General features: G+C 41.6%; 1 pseudogene; it reads left to right on the forward strand.

Moving 5' to 3' along the window:
• The first annotated feature begins 418 nt into the window (after positions 1–418).
• On the forward strand, positions 419–11163 carry LOC135532362 (protein regulator of cytokinesis 1-like; annotated as a pseudogene).
• Positions 11164–12114: the final 951 nt, after the last annotated feature.

Raw genomic sequence — 12114 nt, forward strand, 5'->3', positions numbered from 1 at the left:
GCGTATTAGCCTGGTTAGTTAGTTTAGGAAAATATGTAGGTACATTCTAGGTGTATTCAATTTCTTCGCCACAAGAGTGTGACATTAAGTAATTTTTCAGGCTAATTCGCTGGCTGGTGCTCATGAGTTTATAAAACATACTTTATACATTTGTCATAAATTATCTGCAATGATGGGACACACAGTATGGATGAATATGATAAATATATTATATTTTTAAACCTTGAATGAGTAGGTGTGTCAACTTTTGACTGGTATTGTATATATATGATTTAATCATGGTAAATATTAATCTATTCTGATCCACTTAATCCCCTGTCCAAAAAGTGACCTCTTGATTCATTAAGGACTTCCGCCCATAGAAACCTGTTTTTGTGACGTTTTCTCTGTGTCGGCCAATGGGGAAGAAGAGCAGAGTTTCGGTGAAGAATTTGAACCGAGTCGCGGAAGCAGCGGACAGACAGAGTACGCTTCGATATAGCTAGAAACTACCATATTTATGTGGTTTCAGTGTATTTTAATTAAAGAAACCTATTTTAGCCAACACATTTTTTATTTTATTTAACCTGTGTTGTCTTTTTTCGGTGGACCGTGACCATGAGGAGGAGGTTGGTCAAAAAATATTTCTGTGTTTGGGATGATGTCTTCGTATGTTGTTGCTATGTTACGTCGGTAGCTAGCTACAGTTAGCTGGGTCGCTAATTACAGTAAAGTAGCTCACTCGTCAATTTAACCAACAAGGGTAATATCTTTAGTTAGTTAGCAAAGACTAACCAAGGTCACATATTGGCTCAATATGCTGCTGTAAAGTTAACTGTCGTAACTTATCGGTAATAGCTAAGTTTACTTGCCATGCTACCTAGTAGTTTTGTTGTTTTCCACCATTTGTTTGGTTTGATATCAAAATAATACAGTAACGAGTTCCATCACCAACGTTACTGTATATTATCACAAGTAGCTATGTAAATATGAACTGGCGAGACATGTATTTTAAATGCAGTCGCTAGTTTAGCTAACTAACGTTAGTTGGGCTGTTTTGGCAAACCAATACCTAGTCAAATCAACCGGTTTAACGTTATGTAGATACGTTTGGCCAACTTCCCACATAGTTAGCTACTTGCCATTTTGAAACCTTCGACAAAAACCTACTCAGCTCATTAGTTATTTTGCACACAAAATGAGCCGTAATAATCCACGGACAGCGTGAACCTAATCTGTACTCTTTCCCGTAGTTACAGGCTGCAACATTCATATTTAAGTGACATGCTGTCACCTGCTTTTAACGTTCTCTCCCTGTACAGTGAAATCCATGCTGCGGAGTCGGTAGAATGTCTGAATCGAGCCCTTAACCGGTTGAAGGACATCTGGGAGGAAATAGGAATTCCAGAGGATCAGAGACTACAAAGGACTGATGTGGTTAGGAAACATATCAAAGTGAGTTCTGCTTCTTTTGCAAAGCATATTTGTTGGCATCCTTTGTCATTTATGAACGCATACAAAGTAGCATGATTCATTCACCGAGCTAACTAGCTTCCGAATAGGCATCAACTCACCACGTGTCTCATTCTTAATGTTCGCCCATAGGCTACCCAAGTGAGGACAGACATTTTTCTGAATAAATGTCCCTATGCAACTTTTATTTACAACGTTTTTGAAACAGATTCCTGTTGGAACGTACCACGAATTATACCCACCCGGGCGCTTGACTAGAGAAACGGGGCTTTCGTAATCTCATTTCAGACCAAGGTGCATGAGCAGACTGAAGATGGATGTATTTATTCAACGACTCTTTTTAGGTTTAAATAAATGGGGTTGCTTTTTAAAAAAAAATTAAAAAAATCCATTGTCCTGCCAAGAGTTGCTGAATGTCTTTTTTTTACTGGTGGGTCTGTCTTTCTAACCTGTGTTTTCTTTTGTACCCAGGGCTTGCTGGACATGATGATTGCAGAGGAGGACAGTCTAAGGAAGAGATTGATGAGCAGCATAGAATCCTGTCGTAAAGAGCTGGATGTTCTGTGTACTGAGCTTCAACTATCCCCGTTTGAGGTATATTTCTGATTTATTTATTTAAGCAGGTAGGCCAGTTGAGAAGAAGTTGTCATTTACAACTGCGATCTGGCCGAGACAAAGCAAAGCAGTACGAAGACAAATAGACACTGGGGGGAAAAAAAATGTTTTACCTTTAGAAATGAAATGGGGGGGGGCACAATAAGATGCTCACCGTTACCCTAATGTTGCATTTCTTTTTCAGGGCTCACTTCAAAAATATGTACATCTTAATGTTACTTTCCTGGTTAAATAAAGGAATTACAAATATTGCTAACGTTCCTCTCAACCCATCTTGATGTGTTTTATAGGAGGACCATGCTGCAGCTTGCTAGCATTCTTCTCAACCCATCTTGATGTGTTTTATAGGAGGACCATGCTGCAGCTTGCTAACGTTCCTCTCAACCCATCTTGATGTGTTTTATAGGAGGACCATGCTGCAGCTTGCTAGCGTTCTTCTCAACCCATCTTGATGTGTTTTATAGGAGGACCATGCTGCAGCTTGCTAGCGTTCCTCTCAACCCATCTTGATGTGTTTTATAGGAGGACCATGCTGCAGCTTGCTAGCGTTCCTCTCAACCCATCTTGATGTGTTTTATAGGAGGACCATGCTGCAGCTTGCTAACGTTCTTCTCAACCCATCTTGAAGTGTTTTTATAGAAAGACCATGCTGCAGCTTGCTAGCATTCTTCTCAACCCATCTTGATGTGTTTTATAGGAGGACCATGCTGCAGCTTGCTAGCGTTCCTCTCAACCCATCTTGATGTGTTTTATAGGAGGACGAGGGAGGACGATGCTACAGCTGGAGAAGGACATCAGGTCACGCCTGGAGGTGATGATGAAACAGAAGAGTCAGAGGGTTAAGGAGCTGAAGAGACTGTCCAAGCAGGACCGGGAGCTGTGTGACCTCATGTGTTCAGTCCCCTTCTGTATCGACATGGACACGGTCCCTTCCGCTGGAGCAACTGGACAGCTATCGCTCTTACCTCAACGATCTCACTAAAGAGAAGGCATGTAAATGCTTCATTGTTCTTCATTTTCCTAGAATGTAGCCAGTATTTTTACCACCAGGGGTTTTTCCTTGGTCTGTTTGTGGCTCTGAAATGGGGGAAATTCGGGGCCATAAAATTGTACTCGCAGACTCCTGAAATGAAATACGGATCACAAGTTGCTTAATAGAAAATCAGAAATTCTCAGTGAATAATGGCTGTAACTTAACCCTATCAGTCCTGAGACCACAGACAACAATGGTCCTTTCATTTTGTCCAGCCTTTATATTGAGCCTCACAATGAGGTGTTTTACCATGTTCTTTAAAGGACAACCAGGGCTACAAGTAGAACACAAAACTATTGGACATAAACTGTTTCATTCATGAGTTTAATTGGAAAATGTCTACAAAAAACCCAAAGGTCAACCAAAGCAAAAACCGGATAAAAATCATTTCTATGACTCCTGTAAATACAGAAATGGTTTGTTCAGAGGGAAATGAATATCCAACTGGTATGTGACAACTGTTTGGAGTTTGTCATGGCAACTGTGAGCTAATTACAGTATTATAGACACTATGACCTGGGATTTACTATGATCTATGGAGAAGAACCCCTTACAGTATTATAGACACTATGACCTGGGATTTACTATGATCTATGTAGAAGAACCCCTTACAGTATTATAGACACTATGACCTGGGATTTACTATGATCTATGGAGAAGAACCCCTTACAGTATTATAGACACTATGACCTGGGATTTACTATGATCTTCTATGTAGTAGAACCCCTTACACTATTATAGACATATGACCTGGGATTTCCGATGATCCATGTAGAAGAACCCCTTACAGTATAGACACTGTCATAGAGAAAAGCATGTTAGGTGTTTTGTGAGTCTCAGCTTGTCATTCTCTATCCACCCATCTGAATAGATTGTAGCTCAAACCGTTTGGACTCTACATACTGTTTTGTATAAATTACCCGGGGCCCCTTTGGGATCTGCCCTTGTCTCACAAACACCGCTCTAACTCAGCCCCCCCCGTTCATCACACGTCTGTTGATTATCTACGGAACTAGTTGAATCCCAATGGTGCAACCCAGAAGTCTTTAACTCAGACACGTTTTTTTTAAAAGGGGGTTAAAGTTCAAAACGCTCCGGTTTTACGGTGGGACTCGTTGGGTTTAAAGCACAAGACTCTTAACTAAGTTGAGGCTTATTTTTTCTCTTTCTTTCTTTCTTTCTCTCTCTCTTTCTTTCTCTCTCTTTCTCTCTCCTCTCCTTTTTCTCTCTCTCTCTTTCTCTCTTTCTCTCTTCTTTCTCTCTCCTCTCTTTCTCCTTTCTTTCTCTCTCCTCTCTCTTTCTTTCTCTCTCTTTCTCTCTCCTCTCCTTTTTCTCTCTTTCTCTCCTTTTTCTCTCTTCTTCTCTCCTCTCTCTCTTTCTTTCTCTCTCTTTCTCTCTCCTCTCTTTTTTTCTCTCCTTTTTCTCTCTTTCTTTCTCTCTCCTCTCTCTTTCTTTCTCTCTCTTTCTTTCTCTCTCTTTCTCTCTCCTCTCCTTTTTCTCTCCTTTTTCTCTCTTTCTTTCTTTCTCTCTCTTTCTTTCTCTCTCTTTCTTTCTCTCTCTTTCTCTCTCCTCTCCTTTTTCTCTCTCTCTCCTTTTTCTCTCTTTCTCTCTCCTCTTTCTTTTTCTCTCTCCTCTCTTTTTCTTTCTTTTCTCTCTCCCTCTCCATTGTATGTTCCAGGATCGTCGCCACGGTGAGTTTGTGGGTATCAAGCGTCGGATCATTGTGTGTATGGAGGAGCTGGACCAGCTGCCAGACACCAGCTTTGAGAGGGACGTGGTGTGTGAGGACGAGGAGGCCTTCTGTCTGTCCGGCGACAACATCACAGCTCTCCGACTGCTGCTGGGACAGGTCAGAAACCAAGTCTGTTCCGTTACGCCGTGAATAGAGTCCGTCGTGATTCTTTATTCTACGTTGGAGAGGAATGTTTGTTCTACGTAACGTCTTTCTACGTCGGAGAGGAATGTTTGTTCTACGTAACGTCTTTCTACGTCGGAGAGGAATGTTTGTTCTCCGTAACATTTTCTTTCTGAACGTTATATACATTTGATACTCCTAGTGTCCTAATGATGTAACTACGGTATGCGTACATTTTATATGAATGGTATTTCCTCGACTGTCTTGTTGTGTAATTCTCAGCTGGAGGATCGTAAGACCGAGAATGAGTTGGTGTGTAACTCCTACCGCAGTAAGATCCAGGAGCTGTGGGAGAGACTGCAGGTCCTCCCGGAGCAACGAGAGGGCATGTCTGATCACATGGTCCAGTCCAGGAAGAGAAACATGGATGCTGTGAGCATTTTTTATTTTTATTTTTTACATTTATTTTGTATTTCTCACAGCTATGGCACTCTTCTCGTAATTATGTACCTAACCTGTCAAGCTGATCAGATATGGACATACTTGTAGTGAAATTTAGAGGCCTAAAAGTCTTTGGTATAGTGGAAGATGCAGGGGCTCGATACAGTTATATTCAGGAAAATGTTGACTTACATTAATTTACCTTGTTACCATACATGTTTTACTGTGGCAGGGGATGCTTTCAGAAAGCCTATAACCAATCATAGTGACAACATACTATTCAGGCTAAGGTTTGAATGGAATGTCAGAACCCTAATTGATTGGTTTTTACTGACTGACGTTTGCGAGTTCCTTCCTGCAGTTGGAAGCAGAGTGCCGGCGCCTGGATGAGCTGAAAATGAAGAACATGAAGAATGTGATAGAAGCCATCAGGGCCGAGGTGGCTTTGTTCTGGGAGAGGTGTTTCTACAGCCTGGCGCAGAGGCGGGCCTTCACACCCTACTATGATGGTCAGTTGTTGTTTGGCCTCTTCTATTGCCGTGTCTATTTATTAGTGGATCATTTTTAAAGTACTGTCTTATAGTTTGACCTTTTGGCCGTAATGTACTGGGTTGTGTCGTTCGTTAGGGTACACGGTAGCAACACATTTTGCGACGGACTGCTAAAATTCACGTTTCTAATTGGACGGTAGTAAAGATTAATCCACCTTGTTTCAGTCAGATTTCCTCCATTTGGTGACTAATGAACGTGTGAACACAACCCTGGTTGTCCTAGTGAGATTTGGTACAATGAATGTCTCCCCTCAGTTGACTTCACCGTGGAGCTGCTCAACCTACATGAGGCGGAGCTGCTGAGTCTGAAGAAGCATTACGAAGACCACAGGGAGCTGTTTGAAGGAGTAACCAGGTGGCAAGACAGCTGGACTCTGTTCCTACAACTGGAGGCGAGCATTTTACTGATGAATATGAGACGTGTTCTTGTTTACAGATATTAGGCAACAACAACAAAAATTGCAGTGCAAACGAAATAACACATATTATCGAAAAGTTTCATAGTAAATCACACTGCATGATTACATTGCTGTTTCCTGTATCTTTTGTGCCATTTGAGCCAACTGTTTGGTCCTGGCCTTCATGTGTTGTCAAGTGGCGGTATTATAAACACAAGGTTCAACTCTCCGCAGAGAAAGGTGACGGATCCTACTAGATTCAACAACCGAGGAGGGAACCTACTCAAAGAGGAGAAGCAGAGGGCCGACCTGCAGAAAAGCCTGCCAAAGGTGAGGATAAGTTGTGATTTGAATCTTCATTGGTTAGTTCCTCTACCCCAACAGTCTGTCCGAATACTGGCTTGTTTTAGTTCTATATTTCTTGCTGTTTTATTTATTTGCGGGCATATTAACTTGAAGCATGTTCTCTCGTGCGTTCCAGTTGGAGAAGAGCCTGAAGACCCAGGTAGCTCTATGGGAAGAGGAGCAGTACAGAGAGTTCCTGGTTAACGGACAGCGGTTTCTCCAGTACGTTGAGGCGCAGTGGGAACTACTGCGTCTGGAGAAAGGAGAGGGAAGAATGAGAGGGTACGATTTTTTCCAAGGCCTTGTTTCAATGCTCTTAATGTGCTTCCTTCCTTGAGCTAATCATTGATCAGACGCGATTAAATAAACGTTGACTTAGATTGCAATCACTGTCTTTACACGGCTTTCCCCAATCATGTCGTAATCGGATCAGTGGGGGGGGGTCAAAAATATTCAAACAGAGACCTCTGAACGACCTCCCCAGTAGTGAATCTGGTTCAGACGATAATATTGACTGTGATCTGTGAAACAAACAGAATCTGGTTCGGATGAGAATAATGACTGTGATCTGTGAAACAAACAGAATCTGGTTCGGATGAGAATAATGACTGTGATCTGGTTCGGATGAGAATAAACTGTGATCAGCAACTGAAGAAGAACCAGCAGATTGAACATGACCTGCTGTATGGTACTGCTCAACGAACCCCCTCCAAAGACGCCTTGCAGGGACCCCTACTCCTGGCAAAGCAAGAAAGGTCAAATCTCCTGTTTTTTTTGTTTGTTTTCATTTTATTTTATTAGTCACTATTGTGGTTGTTTTTTGGGATCAAATTCAAGCTGTTTTTAGTTATATATTACCATTGTCAGTTTTTAGTTTATTCATAATTCAGCATTTTATTTATTTTTTAAATTAAAAACGGGAGCACTGAAGTACTTTACTGTTTTCTACAATAAATTCATCGTGACTTTTTAATGTGTTTGTTTATTTTCGTTCTCTTAGCTCAATGCCACTAGCGGTATCTACGTCTCTACTCCTAACGGCACCTTACACTCTGCCTTCGGAGGAATCTTGTGTCAGTCTCCGGTCCTCAGACTACCCATGTCTGTCAGCAAGGTGAGTAGTGCACTTAAGCGTCTGTGTTCAAGCACAGAGAATTGTTGTTTTTTTTAAATTAGTTTTTAATGGCTTTAAGAAATTAACTCTCTCTTCTCTATCACCACCCTGATAGCTTCCTCTGAGGACCCCGGGTTGTGTTGGAAGAACCCTCCGTACGGTGGAGAGGAACAAAGAGAACATCTCCCACCTGAACGGCACGGCTCTGAGCGGTGTGTTAAGAAACCCGGCCCAAAGCCCCGCCTCACACCGTAACATCAGCGTTAACTCTGTCGCCAGCACCTATACTGAATTTTCGGTAATTTCCAACCCCATTTCCTAGGTTATCACCTACCCAACCTGTCATCGACCCAGCAACACACAAGCCAATCAAAGATGAGTGGCGATGTCTTTCTGTGTGTCCAGTGAGAGAATAGCACCAGGTTTTCTATTCAACAGTCTGTGACAGAGTGGTAATATGTTTAAGTGAAAGCATGCTATCGTGGACACCTGGACTAGACTGTTCCTTTTCTCTGCGACCATTTTAAGTCCGTTTTAAGAACAAATTCTTATTTACAATGGTGGCCTCTGGGACTCCCAATCACGGCCGGTTGTGATACAGCCTGGAATCAAACCAGGGTCTGTAGTGACGCCTCTAGCACTGCGATGCAGTGCCTTAGACCGCTGCGGCACTCAGGGGACCCCCATCTAACTCTACATTCTATTTTAGAAGGATTTTTGTTAACATTGAATCCACCTCTATTGCCAGTTCTTAATGAAGAAACGTCTGATTTAAACCCCATAACAGTGAGGCTCAACATGCTAACTGGCTAACCAAGAGTGCAACTGAGAGCCTGGTCTGGTTCGGTTGGCCTAACCATCTTGTGAGGGCAATTTTTACAATTTATTGAAGACCAAACAAACACTTTTGTTGAACTGGACTGTGTGTTGCTGTGTGTCAGCTCACATTTATTTATTCAATTCCCCCCCCCCCCCACACTTCACCAAATGTGATCCGTTGATAGACCAATAAGAGTGTTCCAGACCTCTCAGCCAATAACAGCTAGTTTTCAGATTCCCCTCCCCACTCAGACCACTCTCAGACAGGCCTAGCAAAGTTCTTTCTTGTGAAATTGCTCTTTGTGAAAAAGCCATTTTTGTTTTCTTTTTGACAATTTTTAATTGAAAAACAATCACAGTAAGGGACTTAATTGTTAACTAGAAATTATTTGATATCGAGGTGAAACGGCTGCAATAGACATGTTTAAACCATTGTCACCCATCCATGTTTGTTCAATGTCTTCTATCCTCTTTAGCATTAATCTGCTGGCTTTTGTTCTACACTCTTTATGGGAAGTTTCATTTAAAAAAAAACTTTTTTTTATCACTTTGGTGTAATTTTCACGACTCAAAAGCACATTAAAACGGCTCGTGTTTAACGCTACGTACGTTTATCTAACAAATAATCGCTTTGTTCACTGCACCAAATCACTTTCAGGTTGGCTACATAGTCAAAGATTGAATATCTGCTTTTCAAAATGCAATATTCACTCTACATTTTGTTCTTATCGTTGTCATAATCAAACTGCTCAACTGATTATGAAGTGCCTAATTTTAAGTTTAACATTTATATAGTTTGATAACTGCTTGAACACTAAAAGTCAATATTTTTACCTTTTTTATGTATCAATTTGACAAATTTGTTGGAGGGTAAAAAGTCATATGATATGGATGTGGCTGTAAATTCTACATCCTCCTCAACCAACCAGTGTGCTTCATTAGGACTCAGTGGGCAGTCAACACTATGCTACCATTTTAGAATTGGTTTACACTGTACTGGTGAAACACACCTGGGTTGTACGTAATAATATATTACAACTCGCCTGAATGTCACTGAAAGCGGATGCGTTTTCAAGCAGAGGTTATGTGATTACCGTATCGGTTGACAAAGTCATGTTGGAAAGGTGATCTTGTACAGTGTTGCATGGGGCAGAAATGGCGTGACGCCAGGCTGTTTATTATTATTTTTACAGTAGCCCAACTGCTTTACAATACCCCTTATGATGATTTGTCCTACATACAGCATGTACTATAAAACGGCAATGAAACGAAGACTGAAATATTCCTTAACGTGCTCACAACCTGCCATTTGGATACATATTTATTAAGAAAAAAAATTTGAGTGTCAAGTTCTAGTCAAATACTGTATGGGGGTAAAAAAATATATATATACCATCTATTCTTCAGCATGTCAAAATAACATTTCTGAAATGTGTATCTTGTATTTTGTTTGCTATTGGATTAAATGGTAGTTTTAAAATGACTGAAAATGGTGAGCCTGTCATTATCTGTTGTGTTGGGGACTAAACTAAACGTTCTCATGGTGTTTCACAGAACTTCGATTATTTTTTTATTTTTTTTGTGAATGACTGGTGAAATGCAAATGGTTGTGCAAATACTCTGAACCTAAGACGGGGGGGCATTACAAGTGTTATCAGTTTAGAATGTATACACAAGAGTTTTGAAAATGTGCCAATTGCATCTGAAAAAATGTGCACGTGATGGGGGGGGAAACTAAAAGGGATGTTCTACTTAATTCTACATTATTCCCCCACTTATCTCCAAGACAGACTTGACTTTATTGAATTCTCGTATTTTGATCTTCTATTTGTGCGGTTCCAGTTTTTAATCTCTCTATTCTCCTCCACAGCGATTTCTCTCAAAAGCTTCCAAATCTGTCAAGACAGGACATCTAATCTCTACTGTCACTAATCTCTGAGCTGAGGGATCAGACCGAACCTGTCCCTGATTCATCCAGCTGAGACTCCTTTCTGGCTTGAGTTTGACGGTTTCTGTAACCTGGCCATTTTTGTACGTGTCTAGATGAAGGAAATGTTTTTAACACCTGAATATAATGTAACAGAACCCAGCGTCTCTCGGTGCAACTGTGTTCTAGCTCCTGAGGTTTTCCAGAACTACATTTACATTACATTTACATTATTTAGCAGACGCTCTTATCCAGAGCGACTTACAAATTGGTGAATTCACCTTCTGACATCCAGTGGAACAGCCACTTTACATTTTACAACTACTGCATCGATCCTGAATCACTCTAGCCCGCGAGGTCTTTGTTTGTTTTTCTTCTGTCGTCTGTGTCTAGATTGTGTCAACACCTACAGAACTTTTTAAATACTGTCAGATTTGTAATGTTTTTCTTAGATCAAAGCTTTAACAAAAATCTGAGATTAATGAAATGTCGGGAGGACTTGATCGGTCAAGTTTCAAACTGTTTTACGTAGGTCTATGTTCATAACACTCCAATACTTTTATTTGTTTTATTATCCATGTTGTTGCTAGAGTAAATTGTTGTACTTCATATAATTATGGGATGGGATGGGGGATGGGGGTTGCAAATGATGACCATTCTGTAAAATAAACATTGGCTTTACACTACATTTACACAAGGGGATCTTCAGTCATCTTTTTTCACAGTCGTGTTCACATTAGGGATTTCGTGAACAGCCCAAAGCGGGAGGTTTAGAAAACACTTTAGTCACCAAAGTTCCCGCAGCATGTCTTGGATGCTACAGTATGATTGTGGAAAATGTCAAGAAGGCGCAATGTGGTGAACATACGTTTACTCTCAAATTAATCCAGCACAAATCAAGCTTTTCTCTTTTGAATACATCGGAAACCTATATTCTAATGTGTTAAAACCATGGCTGTGTGTTCAAAATGGACTGAAACATGGAACTGCCTGCACTTTAAAAATGTTCTGCTACGTTGTGCCCTACTGAACATGACCCTTGAAAAGTGTTACTATGCTGCTACACATGTATCTCATGTAACTACAGTACTAAGCAGAAAAACAAACCCTACAAGTTCATATTTAGCTGTGGCGTGTCATGAGTTTCCTCAGGGCCCTCTCCCTGTGGCGTGTCATGAGTTCCCTCAGGGCCCTCACCCTGTGGTGTGTCATGAGTTCCCTCAGTGCCCTCTCCCTGTGGCGTGTCATGAGTTCCTCTCCAGGGCCCTCTCCCTGTGGCGTGTCATGAGTTCCCTCAGGGCCCTCACCCTGTGGCGTGTCATGAGTTCCCTCAGGGCCCTCTCCCTGTGGCGTGTCATGAGTTCCTCTCCAGGGCCCTCTCCCTGTGGCGTGTCATGAGTTCCCTCAGGGCCCTCACCCTGTGGCGTGTCATGAGTTCCCTCAGGGCCCTCTCCCTGTGGCGTGTCATGAGTTCCTCCAGGGCCCTCTCCCTGTGGTGTGTCATGAGTTCCCTCAGGGCCCTCTCCCTGTGGCGTGTCATGAGTTCCTCCAGTGCCCTCTCCCT

Source organism: Oncorhynchus masou, unplaced genomic scaffold (genome assembly GCF_036934945.1).
Source record: "Oncorhynchus masou masou isolate Uvic2021 unplaced genomic scaffold, UVic_Omas_1.1 unplaced_scaffold_1836, whole genome shotgun sequence".
NCBI classification, from domain to species: Eukaryota; Metazoa; Chordata; class Actinopteri; order Salmoniformes; family Salmonidae; genus Oncorhynchus; species Oncorhynchus masou.